Here is a 5,757-nt window from a genome sequence, read left to right as displayed (position 1 = left end):
AATTTTAAGATCAAAATACAAAAAAAAACTCAAGAACACCTTGAAGATTCACAAGAACAACAAGAACAAAATTCAAAGATTCAAGAACATAAAAAGAACACCAAACTTAAAACTTTTAGAAAACTAAAAATAACTTTTCGAAAATTAAAGAAAAATAACAAGAGAACACCAAACTTAAAAGTTTGGCACAAGATTTAATAAAAAAAATTATTTTTGAAAAAGTTTTAAAAAGGAAAAATTTCCAATTACCAAAGACATAAACACAACGCTCTAGCCAATTGAGTTATAAATTTAAAGTGTTTTAATAAGGTATTTAATGTATAAAAATTTTTTTTTTGAAAACTGATATTTTGAAAAATCACAAGAAAAACAAGAAAAGACACAGAACAAGAAAAACTAAAGATCAAATAAGGAAAATAAACAAGAACAACTTGAAGATTAAGAAAGAACAATGAAAGCAAATTCGAAAATTTAAAAGAAAATAAAAAACATACAATTGACACCAAACTTAAAATATGAAACTAAACTCAAACAGAAAAACTTAATCATTAGTTTATAAAAATTTTCGAAAAAAATTAAAAAGAGAAAATAAGGATTTAAAAAAAAATTCAACCAAAAACAATGATAGAAGACTCTAAATCAAAAAAGAAAAATTTTTCCTAATCTAAGCAACAAAATAAACCGTCAGTTGTCCAAACTCGAACAATCCCCGGCAACGGCGCCAAAAACTTGGTGCACGAAATGTGAATCACACTTTTCACAACTCGTACCACTAACCAGCAAGTGCACTAGGTCGTCCAAGTAATACCTTACATGAGTAAGGGTCGAATCACACGGAGATTGGGTCGAATCACACGGAGATTGTTAGCTTGAAGCAATCTATGGTTATCTTGTAACTCTTAGTCATGATATCAATTATAATTATCAGTTTGAATTGCGAAGAATAAAAGAGCATGAAATAAATACTTGTTATGCAGTAATGGAGAATATGTTGGAGTTTTGGAGATGCTTTATCTTCTGAATCTCTGCTTTCCTACTGTTATCTTCTTCACGCACGCAAGTTTCCTCCTATGGCAAGCTGTGTGTTGGTGGATCACCGTTGTCAATGGCTACCATCCATCCTCTCAGTGAAAATGGTCCAGGTGCGCTGCCACCGCACGGCTAATCATCTGTTGGTTCTCACTCATGCTGGAATAGGATCCATTGATCCTTTTGCGTTTGTCACTACGCCCAACCCTTGTGAGTTTGAAGCTCGTCACAGTCATTCAATCCCTGAATCCTACTCGGAATACCACAGACAAGGTTTAGACTTTCCGGATTCTCAAGAATGCTGCCAATGGATTCTAGCTTATACCACGAAGATTCTGATTAAGGAATCCAAGAGATACTCATTCAATCGAAGGTAGAACGGAGGTGGTTATCATACATGCGTTCATAGGTTGAGAATGGTGATGAGTGTCATGGATCATCACATCCATCATATTGAAGTGCGAATGAACATCTTAGATAGAAACAAGCGTGTTTGAATAGAAAACAGAAATAATTGCATTAATTCATCGGGACACAGCAGAGCTCCTCACCCCCAACAATGGAGTTTAGAGACTCATGCCATCAAAGAGTACAAAGTTCAGATCTAAAATGTCATGAGGTACAAAATAAATCTCTAAAAGTTGTTTAAATACTAAACTAGTAAGCTAGGTTTACAGAAAATGAGTAAACTAAGATAGATAGTGCAGAAATCCACTTCTGGGGCCCACTTGGTGTGTGCTGAGGCTGAGACTTGAGCTTTACACGTGCCTAGGCTGTTTCCAGAGTTAAACGCCAGGTTGTAACCTGTTTCTGGCATTTAACTCCAACTCGTAACCTATTTCTGGCGTTTAACGCCAGAATGCAACATGGAACTGGTGTTGAACGCCAGTTTACATCGTTTATCCTTGAGCAAAGTATAGACTATTATATATTGATGGAAAGGCCTAGATGTCTACTTTTCAACGCAATTGAGAGCGTACTATTTAGACTCCTGTAGATCTAAAAAATCCATTTTGAGTGCAGGGAGGTCAGAATCCAACAGCATCTGCAGTCCTTTTTCAGCCTGAATCATATTTTTGCTCAGCTCCCTCAATTTCAGCCAGAAAATACCTGAAATCATAGAAAAATACACAAACTCATAGTAATGTCTAGAAATATGAATTTTGCCTAGAAACTAATAAAAATATACTAAAAACTAACTAAAACATGCTAAAAACTACATGAAATTTCCCCCAAAAAGCGTATAAAATATCCGCTCATCACTTAGAGCCCTAGATTATTTGACTTTCTTCTTCTTACTTGATTTTAGTAACCCACTTTTTCATCTTTGATTTGAGCCCGAATCAGACTACATTTTTCTTGCTTTCCTTTTGGAATGCTTCACGTGGGTGAGAGAGAAGAGAAAAGAGAGAGAACTGGTTCGGTGTCTTCAATTTAGTTCAGATAGAAATTAGGTTTAATTTCTTAGTTAGCAACCATTCTCATGGGGCATGAGAGTGTGATATGATATTGGGCTTAGATCATCAATTTGGCCTTAAAATTTTTTATGATTCTGATGAAAAAGTGTTGGTATGATCAGCAACTACTCTCTTAAAGCTTATGGGCCTGAAGCTTGGTATTAGACCTGTTCTGCTTTCTATTAATTTCTGCACAAATAATAAACTAATCACATATATAATTGAGTTTTTAACCTAATAATAATGTTTAGTTATCACTAATTAATTTATTATTTCTTTAAACTCAACAGAATGTATGTATGTATAAAAGAAAAATACCTTCATTTTTAAAGGATCCTATAATATGTAAGTAAGTAATACAGTAAATATAAGCAATATCTTTGCTATTAGTAATATCATGATTTAAATATGATATTATAATAATAAATGTAACACCCTACTACACAGAGTTTTACGCTTAAGTCGTAGAACATGGGTAGTGTGGTGTTACGGACCCCTAAACAGAAAATATTTACATATAATAGTGGAAAGAGATAATATACTAGGAGCCTTGAAAAACGGGTAAAACAAAATCGCAAAATAAGAGGCGCAATGCTCAAGAAATAAAATTACTTGCGTGCTAAAAAACTTAAAAGTTAAGGATAGGAATAAGTGAAAGAGTCACAAGAGTACCAATAATACAGAGGAACTAGCTCCTGACTCAGCCTGCAAAGCCAAGGCTGCCCGGAGAATATTTACATATATGTACACAAGTATCCCAAACACCAAAAATACAGAATCAAGTCCCTAACTCTCCTGTAGCCTCTATAAGGAACAAAATAAACAAGTTTCTTGGAGAGCAAGCTAAGTACATGAGTCATAAATATACAAACAGAGAACCCAAAATGTCCCAGGGACTACTCCGCTTCAGGAATCCAGACGCCTAGCGAGGGGCCTCACGACCTACATCTGAAAAACAATAACACAGTATGGGGTGAGAACCGGAGGTTCTCAGCATGGTAAAGGTGCCACATGTATAATAAATAAGGTCTTGGGAATGCCAGAGGCAATCCTAGAACTCCGTCATACAATTGTAAATAGGGGTAGGTAATCTAGACATTCCTAAGCTTACTCAATTTTATACCTAACATAAACACCAAACCATTTCCCCCTTCCTCCGTCTCTCCGTCATCCATAATTCAACAGAGACAAATAATCAAACAAACTCACGCACAAGTAGGAAACAAATAGTGCAATTAGCAAATATAACAGTTAATGTTCAAGTAGGCAATCTCAAATAGTTCACAAATAAGCAATTCAAACAATGTGCACGTGATGCATGCCTGTCCTATGGCTGTTGATATCAATTGTCGGTTACGTAGCCATCCTGACATGTTTTCAAGCTCAGAAATACACTATGGGGAGAATCCCCAAGCTGACATGGGGAAGAGAACGCCCCCAAGCTCAATAATATCCATGGGACGAATCCCAAGCTAACTTGGAAAAAAGAGACAACACCCCAAGCTGACATGGAAAAAACAATACCCCAAGCTCAATAACAACTACGGAAAAAATCTCGGCTGACATGGGGACAACTCCCCAAGCCTAAGTTATTCAATCATTTTCCCATAATTATCAGTTTCATTCTCGAAACCAATTCATATGTCATCTCATCATTCTCAACTTTACTTAACTCATTGCTCATACATTTTATTATTCTTGATTGATTAACATCATCAATTCTCAACTTTTATTTCATTCCTTGTTCCTCATTCTTCTTTCTTCTCTTTATCTCTCAATATCATTGTCTTTAACTTTAACTCTTCCTAGGGGCAACTTACATTTCTTTTCATTACCTAAGCTTATTTAATCTAAAACCTTCTTGTGTTGTAAATACTTATGCACGACCTATTTTTCTTGGTAAGGTAACTCTAGAGATCCTAATCTTCAATTTAAGTTAGGTTTTGATGAACTTGGATTAGAATTGAATTTTTTACAAAATTTAGAATTCTACTACTGCATTTACAAAATTCCAAAAAAACAGACAACAGTAGTATTTTTATAAATTTCAAAATAATTCTAATTCTAATCCGTTGCCTCTAAATTTTGGTGGAATTACAGTTAACATTCCCAAGTTTAAAAACCCACAAGTTTCAGGTTCATATCACTTCATTTGAGTAATTAATTATCAATTGGAAGAGGTACCCTGTTTTTATGAATCAGTTCAGAATTTCCAGCAAACAACCCATCTTCCAAATGACTTATCTAAGTCTAAAAAATAGATATGGACTTGAAACATATTCTCACTTAAAATAGACTGATAAATCTTTAAATCCCTTTTAGAAGTAACTCAAAATTCCATTTAAATCCAAAGTTGTAGTGTCTGGAAATTGGTACTACAGAACCAGAAAACCAGAAAAATCTGCTGCAACCACTAAACTTCAAAAAAGCATATCTTCCAAACCACTTGGACAAATTCCCTAAAATTTTTCTGGAATAATCTTGACTTATAGAAATTTGTTAAAAAAATAGATTATTTTGAAAATCATGTCCAGATTATTCCCAGATTTCGTTTTAAGTTGCTGTCTAAACAGATTAAGAATTTCTGCAGCAAGACTCCTCAATTTCACTAACCAAATTTAGTCCTCTAGGTTTCCAACTTATACTAATCCACCATTCCTCTCATTCATCACCATATCTACTTTAATTATATCATAATCCTACTCCAAAATCTCAGTTCCATGTACCTATCAGAAATTACCATGATCTATATCATACAAGCACACTTTAAAGCATTAAAATTCTACACTTCTTCTAACAATAATAAACCAACCAATCAACAGAATTTCAGCAACATCAACCTTACTAACTCATCACCATCAACTAGAAATTGCATCTAACAATTACCCATTACCCATAATTCTAACCGTTACCCATGAAACCTGCACATTTATAACATATCAAGCTCCATTTCATTAATACTATCTATTAACACATTAATACTCACACCAATTCACAAAACTCATACATTATTCAAAATTCCACCCTTCCAACCACAAGCTACCATATTAAAATTTATTAACTCATTTTCTCAATTCATTGATAACCACCCATAAATCATTATTAGCCAATCAACAAACCATAACCACAAAATCTCACTAACATATACCAACAACATCATCAACTCACAAAACTAATCATTCAATACATAAAACCATTTCAACTTATCCTATAGTTCTTCTAGCCTAAGTTTTCACACCACCTTATATATTAAACGCGCGAAACCTAAACC

This window comes from Arachis ipaensis, chromosome B3 (assembly GCF_059453495.1).
Source record: "Arachis ipaensis isolate K30076 ecotype BB chromosome B3, ASM5945349v1, whole genome shotgun sequence".
Classification (NCBI taxonomy): Eukaryota; Viridiplantae; Streptophyta; class Magnoliopsida; order Fabales; family Fabaceae; genus Arachis; species Arachis ipaensis.
This window is presented reverse-complemented; position numbering follows the sequence as displayed.